Source organism: Delphinus delphis, chromosome 5 (genome assembly GCF_949987515.2).
Source record: "Delphinus delphis chromosome 5, mDelDel1.2, whole genome shotgun sequence".
Classification (NCBI taxonomy): Eukaryota; Metazoa; Chordata; class Mammalia; order Artiodactyla; family Delphinidae; genus Delphinus; species Delphinus delphis.
Genome location: NC_082687.1, coordinates 50,950,331 through 50,967,397, shown reverse-complemented (window position 1 = coordinate 50,967,397; position 17,067 = coordinate 50,950,331).

Below are 17,067 nucleotides of genomic sequence, written 5' to 3'. Positions count from 1 at the left end.
TGCACTTTCTCCACAGTCTTGTGACGTGAGGGGCAAAAGGGCCGTTCCTGGAAGGAATTGTGATACTCTGGTTATAAAAAGAGGTTGGGATAATACTGGCGGAGATTTAATAACGCCCCCTCCACGCCCCCCAGCTTGGGTTATGTGCGGAAAGCCAGCTTTCTTTGTTTTAAAATGAAATCTATAGATACTTGTTATATGTTAATAACGAATACAGGTATTCCTCCGCTGGTAGAAAGTTCACAACAGGCCGCTTCGCTTTTACCGAAGACCCATATTAGTACCTATTTTTGCTAGTGGAAAGAAATGTGATTTTCACTTTTATGGGAAAAGGCGAAAATTTAAAATAGTAGTCGGCGTTTGTTTTACAGCAGCCGTAGTAGAGGCTGCAGTGGCATCGCCAAGCTCTGTCTTGGGACACTGTACTCAGCATCTCCCTGCTATAGCTTTGAACTGTGTATTTGAACATCTGTGCTTTATTTCCTTAGCAAGATGTCTTCTAGGGTAATTGCTTCCTCACTTTATGCCATTTTGGCTTCCAAAAGGTTTCATAGGAACGCTCTGCTTTCGGACAGCAGGTGAAACCTGTATAACAAAGATTAAAGCCCCTCCTGAGGTTTCAGGAATAGACAGGCAGAGGTTTGCGAAGGAATGGTTGTGCAGTTTTCCTCCTCCGGTGGCCAGGACCCCTCTCAAGGAAGTTCAGAGAGTGAAAAATAGAAAAAGCTAAAATTTTAAAACTTTTTATTGCGGAAAATCTCAAAGAAAAGTATAATAAACTTCTAGAATTTCAGAAATTGTATCAACATTTTTCATTCTTGTTTCATCTCTCTCTTGTTTAAAATATCTGGACTATTTTAAAGCAAACCCCAAAGATCATGTCAATCATCCTTTCAGCATTCATCTTAAACTGATAATGACTTAAAGGGGAAAAAATGACATTCAGATTAGTTGTGTTAAAAAAATTCAACTGAGTAAAATTTAAAGATATTGGCTTTATCCAACAATTCAGGAATTGGGCAGCATCTCATCTAGTAGGTAAAAAGGAGCTGTATAAAATGAAAGACTTTTATAGGCAGAAGAGGGCGGGACAAGGAAATCATACTAGCAAAAAGTGAATTGGGGGGCTTCCCTGGTGGCGCAGTGGTTGAGAGTCCGCCTGCTGGTGCAGGGGACACGGGTTCATGCCCTGATCTGGGAGGATCCCGCATGCCGCGGAGCGGCTGGGCCCGTGAGCCGTGGTCGCTGATCCGGTGCGTCCGGAGCCTGTGCTCCGCAACGGGAGAGGCCACAGCAGTGAGAGGCCCGCGTACCGAAAGAAAAAAAAAAAAAAAAAAAGTGAATTGGTTGTGTGAAGGTTGCTTTCCTTTAGGGCGTAGTTGGGGTCCATCGGGAAGACTACCTCACTAGTGCTGATCAGGTAATTCCTGATTGACTAGTTTAAGATTCCATTTCTGCAAAAGCCCAAAAGTGTAATTAGGTTTGGTGATGTGGGGCTTAGCATAAGTGACTCCATTTTGGACCTGTTTTGTTTTTAACAGCTGGTTTAAAGTATGAAAGATTATTGCATTTAAAGTTTGATTGTTTACTCTGGCCTACTTTTAGGGAAAGGAAAGTTCAGTATTTCCTAGAAAACCCTTTCCTCACCAAAAAAAGTGAAGAACAGGAAAAAATCTGATTGGCTTGGCTCTATGGACCTGGAATATCAAAGAGAAGGGAACTTCTGCAAGATTTAGGAATCCTAGAGTTTGTTTTTTCCTTAGATTTCCCATTCAAGAAGGAAAATGGGTTAGCTCTTCATAACAGATTATCACTACTACAAATCACAATTTGGGGACATGTTAGGGATTCTGTCCATATTTACAGAATCTTGCCTTCATCTTCTTAATAGCCAAAACCATCATCCATATTGTGTAATTCTGAGTGGATTAGAAACCTAAATACATAGAGTGAAATCTTACAGATTATAATCAGGAGTAACACCTAACTACCAAAATGGAAAGCTTTAGTTTTTATTTAGAGGAAGTTGGGAGAAAATAAAAGAGAAAAGAAACTAACTTTGAACACTTAGTCATTCATCTAACAAACACTTATTAAGTGCTTTTTGTGTTCCAGGCACTGTGCTATGCTCTATGCATTCAGGGATACAATAATAAGTTTACAGACTAAATATCAAAATGATGTTTAGACTTACATATGTTTGGATTATATAAAGAGAGAATAGCAAATTTTGAAAATTGAAACTAATGTCTTATGGAACACCAGATTTTAAAAGTTGTGTTAATAAATATTATTTTAAACCCAAATAACTATAACTAGTCCTCTTTAGTGCTAATTTTATTATGGAAATAAAAAGACTCTTGAGCAAAAAAAAAAACTACATTGAGAGACTTCTTGAGTAGGGTTATGACAATGGAGATGAAGAGAAGAGGGAAGAGTTGAGAGATTTTTTTAGGAGGTAGAATCAACAGAATTTGAGGCTAGATTAGAAAGGGGGAATAGTGTTTTCTGTTATTTTGTTATTATTTAGAACTTGGAGGGATGGATGGCGATGACTTTCATACCTGGGAAAGTTTAGAATTCAATATAGATATATTGGAAGCAAATCAACCCCATTTTGGGTTAAGCCAGAGAAGTCTGTCCTAGAAATATTTATTCAGTAGCTGTCGGTATAAATGAAGCTGCTGGTTGAATGAGATTGCTAGGACTAAGTTTAGAGTGAGAAGAGAAGAAGACCTAGAAACAAGGCTTGAGGTACTACAACACTGAATGCCCCGTACAGGAAAATAAACTAACAAAAGGGGAGAAAGGAGCAGCAAGAGAGTTAAGAGTAAATTAAGGAAAGCCAACAGAGTATTTCTGGAAGGAAATAGATAGTATTCAACAGTGTCAAGTCCTTATTAAGATCAGGATGTACTCATCAAGTGAGGTGAGAACAAGAAAAAGTCTTGGATTTAGTGATATGGGAAGGTTTCAATAACCTTATCCACAATTGTTTGGGGGAGTGAGAGCAGAGGCCAGAAAAAAGCACAGGTGAGGAAATGGAGATAGAAGTGCAAAATAAGTTATTTTGTAGGTGAAAAAACAATAAGGCAGTAAAGGAAGTATAGGTCAAAAGTGGCTTTTGTTTTGCTTTGTTTGGATTAAACTGAATGAGAGTAAAGCATGCTGAAATGCTGGCGGGAAAGGATTCAGATGATAAAAATTTGAGTAACCAGAAGAAAATAGGCATAATTGGTGTGTGGGTTCCTAGAAAGGTGAAAGAGGAGAGGCATCAAAGCTCAGAGGCAGAGATTAGCTTTAAATAGGAGAAAGCTCCTCCACCCGTTTCTATGATAAGTTAATCATAAAGCACATTGTTCTTCTAGTGTGGTCATTTAGCACTTATTACAGTACTAAATACAGAGTAGCACTGAGAGGGTGTCAACCTGCTTCTCTGAGGAGAATTCCTGAGGTAGAACTACTTAGTCTAAATTGGTGTAAAGAAACACTGGATGTGGGGGAGCGTAAGGAGAAGGAAGGAGAAGAACGACTGCCTTTCATCACTAGGAAAGAATGTTCTAAAGAAGCCCTCTTGGCTCTAAACAGCACATTATTAGGAGCTGGGAAAGGAGCTGGAAGGGGACAACTGTTCTAATTACTAATAAATAAGTGAAGGAACTCATTTTATTTTCCATGCCCCTCAATCCTTGAAAGGTGAACACTTTCTTCTGATATGCAATGAGGTTGAGTTAATCTCAAAGGATCCCACCCCACAGCTACCTTTGCATTTGAAAGAAACAAAAAATCATGAACCATGGATGTCAATAAGCCTAGGGTGGCAAAAGGAAAAGGAATTGAAGTCAAGTACCATAAAGAAATGGTGCCCATTTGTGTAACCTGTGATTAAGGTGCTATTCATCATCCAAGATTAAAGGAAGAAGTTTATTACGTTGAGTAGATACAGAGAACTTCAGGAATTGAAGCTACCAGTTACTTCCAAGGAAAGACAAAGAGGTGCATTTTATCACCACTATCACTGCTTTATTCTTTTATCTGACAAGAAAAATGGATCCACTGGATCCACAAGCTCAAAGATTTGTTTCTGCTGCAGTGATGTGTTTCTTAGGTTAACTTTGTCATTTGGTCTATATTCACTATTAACAAGTCCCATGCTAACCAATTTTTATCTCTCCCATAGATTGCATTTGGATAACCCTTCTGTGATGGAATAAAAATAATAATCATAATATTTATGATTGACACATAACAGACCAATAAACCTCTAAATACTGCAGCTTTTTCACTTATTAATATTAACTTGTTAATTAAAAGCTTTTGCACAACAAAGGAAACCATAAACAAAACAAAAAAACAACCCTCAGAATGGGAGAAAATATTTGCAAACAAAGCAACTGACAAGGGATTAATCTTCAGAATATACAAACAGCTCATGCAGCTCAATATCAAAAAAACAACCCAATCAAAAAATGGGTGGAAAACCTAAATAGACATTTCTTCAAAGAAGACATACAGATGACCAACGAACACATGAAAAGATGCTCAACATCGCTAATTATTAGAGAAATGCAAATCAAAACTATACTGAGGTATCACCTCACACAGGTCAGAATGGCTATCATCAAAAAAATCTACGAAAAATAAATGCTGGAGAGAGTGTGGAGAAAAGGGAACCCTCCTGCGCTGTTGGTGGGAATGTAAATTGGTACAGCCACTATGGAGAACAGTATGGAGGTTCCTTAAAAAACTAAAAATAGAGCTACCATATGACCCAGCAATCCCACTCCTGGGCATATATCTGGAGAAAACCATAATTCGAAAGGATGCATGCACCCCAATGTTCATTGCAGCACTATTTACAATAGCCAGGACATGGAAGCAACCTAAATGTCCATCGACAGAGGAATGGATAAAGAAGATGTGGTACATACATACAATGGAATATTACTCAGCCATAAAAAGAAACGAAAGTGGGTGATTTGTAGAGATGTGGACGGACACAGAGACTGTCATACAGGGTGAAGTAAGTCAGAAAGAGAAAAACAAATATCGTATATTAACGCATATATGTGGAATCTAGAAAAATGGTACAGGTGAACCTGTTTGCAAGGCAGAAATAGACACAGACGTACAGAACAAATATATGGACACCAAGGGGGGAGGCGGGGGGTGGGATGAATTGGGAGATTGGGAGTGACATATATACAGTACTATGTGTAAAATAGATAACTCATGAGAACCTACTGTATAGCACAGGGAACTCTACTCAGTGCTCTGTGGTGACCTAAATGGGAAGGAAATCTAAAAAATAGTGAATACATGTATACATATGACTGATTCCTTTTGCTGTATAGCGAGAAACTAACACAACATTGTAAAGCAACTATACTCCAAAAAAAATAATTTAAAAAATAAAATACAATATACAAATCAATTTTCACTGCAAAGTAAAGGAGCTGTTACAGTGGAGGATTCCTGGACTGAATGTCAATATTATGACATAGTATGAGTGTGTTTCGTGTTCGGTAATTGCGATCATTGTTGCTTTTGTTGTGGTCATCCATTTACAATGCTTGGTGTCAGTTTATTTATCTCTTGTAAAAATAAAATACAGTGTGTGTGTGTGTGTGAGTTGTGAAAAAAAGAGGAAACTTTAAGAAAAACAGTAAAACAAAATAAAATAAGATACAGAAGAAAAATAAATAAATAAAATGAGCTTGTTAAAATTAAAGTAGGTGTCTGGGAAAGAGAGTAGCTGATTCATTGTTTAAATGAAAAATACCATCAAGAAACAGTAATTAAAAAAATAAAAGGATTATCTTACATTAGTAGTCCATTTTTTCCCATGGCAATTTTTAAATGAACAAGACTGGAAACCTGAACTGGGTTCCTGAGGGAATTCTCAGAATACAATGTCAACACGATTATCACAAGGAACTGATTTACTCCAAGGTATATGAGGTGGTCACAAAACTGAATCCTCTATGGGTGCTGAGTCAGTACTACTGTGTAAAGCTCACATTGTGGATGTACGGAAAGTGGATGATGGGCTATGGCATCCTCTGGCCATATTTACAGAGATCAGGTGGTAGTGCTTTTGACTAGTCAGCAACTGAGCTGACTAGCTTTTCCTAGGAGGGCAAAAGCTAGGGTGCAACAGGAGCCAAGGCTCTGTGCATCAACCTTCTCACACGAGACACAGAATAACCGAGAAGTCTTTGTTAATAGGTCTCATTCTGAATAATCACCTCTTTAAAATAGGTAATGCAGAAACTTACTGTTTAAAAAAAAGTCAAGCCATGCAAGATTATATATACACACGTGTACAAACATGTGCATACACCACCCGCCCACACACACACAGAGTAAGGTTTGCCTCTAACCACTGGCCTCCAGTCATCCAGTTCTCAAATATGTTACCAGTTTTTTGTGTACCCTTCCCATGATGGTCTGTGCAGTGTTTCGTCACTTTTAAATTTGGTAATTCTGCTGTACTTGGGATTTTGACAAGTTTTCCACCTGCTGTGAAAGGATGTTCTGAAGACAGTTTGTTTCTAAATTGAGAGCAAAAGGAAAAGGAAACACAATAGACAAATTGGCTTCTGTGTCACAAGGAACAAAGGACACTGGAGAAAAGAGGCATGAAAGGAAGGTGATATTTGGAAGAATAATTTTTTCCCTATTTAAAAATAGCTTAATTAGGAAAAACAAGACTTTAGAATCAGTGTCTGATAAAATCCTGGCTATGTCACTGTCGAGCTACATGACTTTGGTCATTACTTAATCTCTCTGAGCTTTGTTTTCCTAAATTAAAAAATAGAGATAATATTAACTACCACATAAAGTTGTGAGTTACCTGGCACATAGGAAAAAATTAATAAGTGGTGACTATTATTATTTTCTTAGGCATTGTTTAAAGGAAATGGTTATTGTTGTATTTTAATTCTGTTTCTTCCCTCTGATCCCATCTCAGTATTTATTTATTTTTTTAATTGAAATGTAGTTGGCATATAGCCACCTCAATATTTATTTGTTAACAATGTATCCAAGGATTTAAGACAGCTTCCTCCCTAGGAAAATAAAATTTTCTTCGAAATAAATTCTATTGAATTAGAAAACACCAAGTTTAATGCTAAACTCTGAAGAGACCTGTTTAAGCATGTCCTAGGGTCTAGGGCAGATATATATACCCTAATGGTCTAATGGTCTGAAGGTCATCAGAGGATTGAGACTCATCACTGTAAAAAGATCTTGGAAGTACCTATTTCTTTTTCTTCCTTTTTTTTTTTTTTTTTTTTTTCAATTGGAGTATAGTTGCTTTACACTGCTGGGTCAGTTTCTGCTGTACAGCAAAGTGAATCAGCCATATGTATACATTTATGCACTTTTTTTTTTGATTTCCTTCCCATTTAGGTCACCACAAAGCACTGAGTAGAGTTCCCTGTGCTAAACAGTAGGTTCTCATAAGTTACCTATTTTAAACATAGTAGTGTATATATGTCAATCCCAATCTCCCAGTTCATCCCACTCCCGGAAGTACCTATTTCTTATGTATTATATTTAGTCTGTTTTCCCAACTACCTTTATTTATGAAACAAGGGTCTGTATCATAAAATCCTTATATCTACCTCTCTACCTACATACCTACCTATCTGTACCATACATATATATGAGTGTGTGTATATGTGTGGGGGTTAAGGCAGGGGTCCCCAGCCCCTGGGCTGAGGACCAGTACCGGTCTGTGGCCTGCTAGGAACTGGGCTTCACAGCAGGAGGTGAACAGTGGGTGAGCAAACTAAGCTTCGTCTGCCGCTCCCCATCGCTCGCATTACCGCCTGAACCCTACCTGCCGCCCCCCCCGCCCCAAGTCCGTGGAAAAATTGTCTTCCACAAAACCAGTCCCTAGTTCCAGAAAGGTTGGGGACCACTGGGTTAAGGGATATAATGCTGGTTTTATAGGTAACATTTCTATTTGATCAAGAGGTAACAAAAATGAAAAAGCTAATGGTAAATTGGACATTGGAGAGGACATTTTTCTAGTAAAAATATAAACCTGTATTTTAAAATAATCTTAATATGTATTTTTAATTTGACTATTTGTAGGCTCCATTTATAACAAACACTTACTAGAGGCCGCTATAAGTACACATATAGTACCTAATTTATATTGAAGTCACTTGAGCAAATACTGTTATCATTTGTAGGGTTGCATGTGAAGTGATTCACCTAATATATAATTTTACTATGATCACTTGTTATACTTCATTTACACAAAATTACTTATTCCATCTACTATTATAATCACAAATTAATCCTCAAGATTTCAAGGAGAAAAAGGAGTTAACTAATGCGTAGGGCCTGCTTTCTAGGTATTTTTCTTCAAATAAAAACACAGGATAGTTGAAATCTAAGCTATCACAAGGGCTATCCCTGGAATAACTCAAGAAAGTAATTGCACTTCTACCAATTCTATTCCTATTCCATTCTTACAACTTCGTGGACATATTTTTGAGATTCTAGGTCTACTCTCCATTCAGAATTTGTATGCTGGACTGTATTTCAATAGCCAACCCCACAGTTTTTTCCACTCATTACAATTTCTATAGGTGACAGTTATCTTGAGGGCTAACCATGAATCTGACCTCATAGATCATGGACTTAGGAGTGATCTATTCTGAGACTCATTAATTTCAGAAATATTTATTATTGCATTTTTTGTACTAGACACTGAGAAATATATAATGAAACTAGTCCCTACTTTCAAGGCTGTCACAGTCTAATAAGGAAGATGGATAAGAAAATCAATTCCAACACACTGTATTTACTGTGATAATGAGATATATCAGGATACCATTGGACTTCAACAGAGGGAAACTTTCACACTCTTATGGGTCAAAGACCATGTCAACAGAATTGATAACAAAGTTGGCTATTGAGGGAACCGATAAAGATTAGCAAAATAAAGGGAATGCTGTTCTAGGCAGAAGGAGCAGTTTTTACACAATCTCAGAAACATAAGATCTAGAGAATTTAAGGAATTGCAAATGGTTTGTGGCAAGAATACTAACATAGTGGGAATGATGAAAAGGCAGATCATTAAAAAGCCTTATACATACATCGTAAGGAATGTGAACTTTATCTGGAGGGTAATGGGGTGCCCATTGAAATTGATATAAGCACAATTACATTTAGAAATTGGGCTCTGGCAATAGTTCAGAAGATGAATTCGGAAGATGAATATGAGCACAAGAGACCAGAAGTAATTAGGGGGCTAATGCAATAATTCACAGGAGAAATAAGGAGTGCCTAGATCACGAGAGCAACTTCAAGAGCTCTTTGGACTGTCTTTCTGTCCTGAAATTGTCCTCTATAAGCCTTATGGCAGCCCTGGGCAGAGGCTTCCAGGGAAAGGTCAAACTGAAGGAGCTAACAGACATATATCAAAAGTAAAGGCTTTCAGGACATGGAAGCAACCTAAATGTCCATCGACAGATGAATGGATAAAGAAGATGTGGCACATGTATACAATGGAATGTTACTCAGCCATAAAAAGGAATGAAATTGAGTTATTTGTAGTGAGGTGGATGCACCTAGATTCTCTCACACAGAGTGAAGTAAGCCAGAAACAGAAAAACAAATACCGTACGCTAACACATATATATGGAATCAAAGAAGCGTTACTGATGAACTTAGTGGCAGGGCATGAATAAGATGCAGATGTAGAGAACGGACTTGAGGACACAGAGGGGGAAGGGTAAGCTGGGACGAAGTGAGAGAGTGGCACTGACATACATACACTACCAAATGTAAAATAGATGGCTAATGGGAAGCAGCCACGTAGCACAGGGAGATCGGCTTGATGCTTTGTGATGACCTAGAGGAGTGGGATAGGAGTAGGAGGGAGGGGATATGGGGATATATGTATACATATAGCTGATTCACTCTGTTGTAGAGCAGAAGCTAACACAACATTGTAAAGCAATTATACTCAAATAAAGATGTCAAAAAAAAAAAAGTAAAGGCTTTAATCCTACTTGTCACAAACTGGGGAAATATTAAACCAAAAGAGTAATTTTTACTATGTCAAAGGATTGTAACGTCTTTGGGATGAAAAGAAAAAAAAAAACGTTAAAATTATTGAGAGATTCTAACCCAATGTTTGAATCCCCTTACAACATCCCTACTAAGTGGGGACCCAGCCCAAGTTAAGTAATTCCAGTGAGAACAATCCACTATTCCATAAGAAAGGTTGCATGCATTTGCTCTCATTTTTAAAAGAAAAAAGAAAAAGCAGGGAGCTTTGTAGGGACTTGCTAATCAAGATTCCAGGTGCTATCCAGATTTTCCATTGACTTTGCTTGCACTTTCTCTTCCTGAAATTCATCTCTTTTTAGTGGTGCGTAATTTATATGTAGGGCTGACTTTATGGGAAGGTAATAAAAGGGAGCTTTCCCTAAGTAATGCCATTTTGGGGGCCAGGAAGCAAAGCTTCTCCTCCCTCATCCACCCCCACTCCATGCTATCAGAGTCCCAAATTCCACCATTAGCATTTCTGAAGAAATGGCACATTAAATTAAGTCACACTAGGATGTTAATGACATATCAGATAGATTTCATTCTGACATTGGGAATCCTGAGAAGTACAGAGCCACTAGCAAGGGAAAGAGCACTAAAAATGGAGAAAAGAAAAACAGTACAAGATGAGCCAGAGGTTCCCAATAAGAAAGACATGAAATTTGTTCAAAATACTCTTTCTAGGACTCCTCTTATTATTTTGTCACAATAGATCTGGGGCAAATTTCTGGGCGATTCTGATATGCAGCTAAATTTAGGAACTATTAGCTGTGAAGCCACATAAAAAAAAACCCAAACGACATGACCCTCACCTCATAAACACACAAAGTCAATGTTCCTATAATGCTGAGGGCCATCTTGGTTTGTTCATACAAAGCTCTTATCCTAAAGTTTCTAAAGTAAAGGTTAAGAGGAGAGTCAATGGCACATTTGGTGCCTGATGAAATGTGCCACTGACTTCTCAAGTTTCTAAGTCTACTTCAACGACCGTAGGCTTTCAATGAGCAGAACTATGATGATGAGTACAGAATGATACATAACACTTTGCTTTTAAATTTTCTTTGGGCTATTTCAATATCTATGTCTCTTGGGCTGAGAAGTTTATGAATTTGTAACAAACATTAGATCATTGGGCTCATGATAGCTTTTGAAGAAAGTGGCAAATTTTAGCTGTGATTTTTTTTTTTTCGGTACGCGGGCCTCTCACTGTTGTGGCCTCTCCCGTTTGCTCTCCCGTTTGTGGAGCACAGGCTCCGGACATGCAGGCTCAGCGGCCATCGCTCACCGGCCCAGCCGCTCCGTGGCATGTGGGATCTTCCCAGACCGGTGCACGAACCCGTGTCCCCTGCATCGGCAGGCGGACTCTTAACCACTGCGACACCAGGGAAGCCCTTAGCTTTGATTTTTCTTAAGAAAATGGACAAGGAGGTAAAAATGCATTGTTATAATAGTGCAGTGACAAAAAAAGTCACAATGATAGCTGAAGCACTCAGATGGAAGATATAAAAACAATAATTAGCATTTGTTTAGCATTTGTAGTTTACAAAATTCATTTGTAGATTTGATTCTTCCAAGAATTCTGTAACATAGGTAGGGTAGGTGTTGAAGATGAAGATTTGTGGTACGCGGGCCTCTCACTGTTGTGGCCTCTCTCTTTGCGGAGCACAGGCTCCGGACGCGCAGGCTCAGCGGCCACGGCTCACGGGCCCAGCCGCTCCGCGGCATGTGGGATCTTCCCGGACCGGGGCACGAACCCGTGTCCCCTGCATCGGCAGGCGGACTCTCAACCACTGCGTCACCAGGGAAGCCGGAAGATGAAGATTTTATAGATGAAGATTTTATTTTATTTATGTATTTATTTATTTTTAAAATAAATTTATTTGTTTTATTTATTTATTTTTGGCTGTGTTGGGTCTTGGTTGCTGTGCGTGGGCTTTCTCTAGTTGTGGCGAGTGGGGGCTACTCTTTGTTGTGGTGCAGGGGCGTCTCATTGTGGTGGCTTCTCTTACTGTGGAGTACTGGCTCTAGGGAAGTCCAGATGAAGATTTTATAGGTGACATTTCTCAAGGCTCAAAGTTTGGACTTCCCTGCTGGTGCAGTGGTTAAGAATCTGCCTACAAATGCAGGGAACACGGGTTCAAGCCCTGGTCCGGGAAGAGCCCACATGCCTCAGAGCAACAAAGCCCGTGCGCCACAACTACTGAGCCTGAGCCCTAGGGCCCACGTGCCACAACTACTGAGCCAGCGTGCTGCAAGTACTGAAGCCCGCTCACCTAGAGCCCGTGCTCCACAACAAATGAATCTACCGCAATGAGAAGCCGGGGCACATGAGGAAGAGTAGCCCCCGCTCACTGCAACTAGAGAAAGCCCACGCATAGCAACGAAAACCCAATGCAGCCAAAAATAAATAATTTTTTAAAATAAATACAATTTTTTAAAAAGACTCAAAGTTTGAAGGGTTTTCTCAAGGTTTAGAAGAGTATTCTAAGTTTTTTTTTTTTTTAAATCCTGCTATGAGGCAGAATATCATACATTGTTTTCCGTTTTCTAAATAATTCTAGTAAACTCAATATGTTAACTCAGAAATTTTAATGATTTATACAAAGACTTGTTTAATTACTCCTGGACATATGCAGTAAATAATAATAGAACTACCTTTTATTGAGAACCTACTCTGAGCTAAGCACTGTGTCAGGTGTGTAAATTATATCTAATTATAACAATGCTGCAAGATGTTAAGATGTTATCTCATTTTGCGAAAGAGGAAACTGAGATTCAGAGAGGTTAAGTGAGGTGCCCAATGCTTAACAGTTAACAAGCTGCTAAGCTGGCAAACTCCCATCTTTCTGATTCCGAACTTCTTTTCATTACACCTTTCTTAAATGATTATAAGGATGTTTACTTACAGTCATCAATTTTTAGTCACTTTAGAGTTACTCATTTATACACATGCAGTGTTAATTCATTCATTTGTATCCCACATATACTGTAAACGTTTTTGTCGCAGACAGAGTATTTCTAGGACCTGGACATTAGCTGGGTACTGGATATAAAAAGGAGAAAAAATATGCCTATATAGAGTTTGTAGGCTAGCCTGGAAACTGTAACAGTGAATGAATAACCAGGATATAAAGTATGAATACTGCTTAGGAATATCCACAAAGCACTTTAGCGACTAATAGAGAGCTGTCACTGCCTCAGCTATGCTTTCATGTGCTAATTTTGAATATGTAAACTATTCAATCAAACCTTTAGTGGAAAACATTTAGTTGGCTTATTTGACATTATGTAATGTGCTAAAAGTTAATTTTGAAAAGTAGACTTTTAAAAAATTCTTTGCCTTCTGAAATGGAAATTCCAGAATAGACACAGATAGAAGGTAAATAAAAACTTTCAGAGGTTTCTGTAATCACTGATGTGGCTAAAGCAATTTTCTCAGTTTAATACTTATAACTATTACAGACCTCACTTTTACTCCTGCTCACATGGTTGTAGCTGACTTTTATAACTACTATTAATTCCATAGTCCCGTTGCCCTGGTTCCTTGACTGGCAGGGTGACCCAAACCTTCATTTCTGCCACCCACATTGGGTTGCTGTAGTTTTTTCCTTGACTTAAATCTCAGGACATGGGAGTAAAAAGAGCACTTTGGGAGATCTCCCACAATTCAGGCTTATCCTTCCTTATCACCATTATGCAGTAGTAACACAATTTCCCCTTGGTAGTTAGGATCAATCACCACAGTAAGTACAGTAATCACCTGTTTTGCCTGTTGATTCATTGGTATGAGGAGCCCAAAGTGACCAGGTGGCAGTCTCAATTTCTAGTTTAATGGAACCATTATTGTGACCTCTAGTGGAAGCGTTCCTCCCTTTGGAACTAAGACCTCTACATTAACAGAACCTAAAGTCACAGGGATAGAAAGCAAAAGTTTGCTAGTGGATCACTAGAGATAATAATGAAAAAAGCCACTCCCATTTTCACCTCCTTAATTCCCAGAACCTATGAATCCTGGCTATAGGAGAAAGAACACCATCTATATTATTATCTAATTTAGAGCAAATACTGCACCCTGGAGGACATTGACTCAGCTGCACAAGTTATGCCATAGGCCACTTAGCTGGTACCATAAATAATTTTTCAAAAAGCCATTCCACCATTCTGTCAAGCCAGTGGATTTAGGAAGGGAGGAGGGCAGGGTAAGACTGGTGAATTCTATGAGCATAGTCCCATTGCCACTCTTTATTTCTATACAAAGACTTCCTTCATCAGAAGTGATGGTGTATGGAATACCGTGACAGAAGATAAGCCACTCCATGAGTCCATGGATGGTGGTTTTGGCATAAACTTTATGTGCAGAGAAGGAAAATCTATATAGAGAGTGTCTATCCCATTGAGAACAAAATGCTGCTTCTCCCATGACGGAAGTGGTCCAACAAAATAAACCTGCCCCCAAATAGCCCATAGATCTCCTTCAGGGAGTGGTTCTGTATAAATGGCTCAGTTTTTATTTGCTCCAGCAACAAAATCACATCTGAACAGCAGCTACAGTAGGAATAATTATCTAAGTTCATAATAATCCACTGTCATGCTCCAAAATTCATCTCCCTTCTATGCTCTCCCTAACCCTTACTTTACTGCCCAACAGATAATGCTTTACAGATGGATTTTTTTCTTCTTAATGTTGGTATAAGGCAACATTTTTAGATGTGAACACTTTCAGAATATAATCAAGAGTAGAAGGAAAAATAGAAAAAAATGGAGAACATTTTTCTTTAAAGCACTACATTGGGAACCTCAGCGATAAAGGAAAAAGCAAGCACTTCTATCTATATATTTATAATGACAGTTACCATTACTACTGTGTATTCATCCTCACAATAACCTACGAGCTAAATATTAACCCCATTTGTTAAACTGGAAAACTGAAATAGAGTGAAATTAAGTGACACGACCCAGTCCCATAGCTAATAGTGTAGAGCAAGACCTTAAGCCAGATTTCTTACCTCAAAGCTAGTTCTCTTCACACTATACTACATTCTAACAAACGAGATTATGTTCTTTATTCTTTTCCCAGAATATAAATTGCTCTGGTATTGCATGATATAATTTTATTCTTAAAAGGGATGGGGGCTACCCTGGTGGCGCAGTGGTTGAGAGTCCACCTGCCAATGCAGGGGACACGGGTCCGTGCCCCAGTCCGGGAAGATCCCACATGCCGCGGAGCGGCTGGGCCCGTGAGCCATGGCCGCTGAGCCTGCGCGTCCGGAGCCTGTGCTCCGCAACGGGAGAGGCCACAACAGTGAGAGGCCCGCGGACCGCAAAAAAAATAAAATAAAATAAAATAAAAATAAAAAAACACATCAAAATTGGTGAATTTTTGTGTAGCCATTTTAATATTGAAGATGGAAGAAAAAAGCAACATTTTCAGCATATTATGCTTTATTATTTCAAGAAAGGTAAAAATGCAACTGAAACGCACAAAAAGATTTGTGCAGTGTATGGAGAAGGTGCTGTGACTGATGGAACGTTTCAAAAGTGGTTTGCGAAGTTTTGCGCTTTCTCACTGGCCGATGCTCCACGGACGGGTAGACCAGTTGAAATTGATAGTGATCAAATCGAGACATTAATCGAGAACAATAAATGTTACACCACGCGGGAGAGAGTCGACACACCCAAAATATGCAAATCAAGCGTTGAAAATCATTTGCACCAGCTTGGTTATGTTAATCGCTTTGATGTTTGGGTTCCACATAAGTTAAGCGGGGGAAAAAAAACCTTCTTGACCATATTTCCCCATGCAATTCTCTACTTAAATGTAGTGAAAACGTTCTGTTTTTAAAACAAATTGTGACAGGTGATGAAAAGTGGATACTGTACAATAATGTGGAATGGAAGAGATTGTGGGGCAAGCGAAATGAACCGCCACCAACCACACCAAAGGCTGGTCATTATCCAAAGAAGGTAAAGTTGTGTATATGGTGGGATTGGAAGGGAGTCCTGTATTATGAGCTCCTTCCGGAAAACCAAACGATTAATTCCAACAAGCACTGCTATCAGTTAGACCAACTGAAAGCAGCACTCGACGAAAAGCATCCAGAATTAGTCAACAGAAAACATATAATCTTCCATCAGGATAATGCAAGACTGCATGTTTCTTTGATGACCAGGCAAAAACTGTTACAGCTTGGGTAGGAAGTTCTGATTCATCTGCCATATTCACCAGACACTGCACCTTTGGATCTCCATTTATTTAGGTCTTTACAAAATTCTCTTAATGGAAAAAAATGTCAATTCCCTGGAAGCAAAGGAACCATAAAAGGCACCTGGAATAGTTTTTTGCTCAAAAAGATAAAAAGTTTTGGGAAGATGAAATTAGAAGATGAAGTTGCCTGAAAAATGGCAGAAGGTAGTGGAACAAAAGGGTGAATATGTTGTTCAATAAAGTTCTTGGTGAAAATGAGAAATGTGTCTTTTATTTTTACTTAAAAACAGAATGCACTTTTTGGCCAGCCCGATAGTTAAACTATGTCTTCAAGCACTTTTTTCTTCAAGCACTTTTAAATTTTGTTTTAACACGCATTTTGAATTTCATAAATATTTTTGTGTTTACCTCCTCCATATCTTCTGTTCTTCAAGGTACTTGAGGAGAAATATGATAATAATTGTTGTGAAACAATCAATTTTTATGAGCGTAATACCTATGAAAAATGTTTGAAAATCTGCAGTTCCTATGTGGATGTTAGTAATTAGTATTTATTGACTTGTCCCATCCTTCTTTGTCATCTGACTACTATGAGTCAGTATTTTTAGAAATGTGAAATCTCCTATTTGAAATTTGGTTTCATTTGCCCAAACCTGAATAAAAGGTAGAGTTTGAGTTGTAATGATGTAATCCATCAATACAATATGTGATTTTGTGAAAGTAACCTGATATTAACTAATAACAAAGCCATTTCATTAAAAAAATTAAAGTGGTGTTTCTTTTATGCA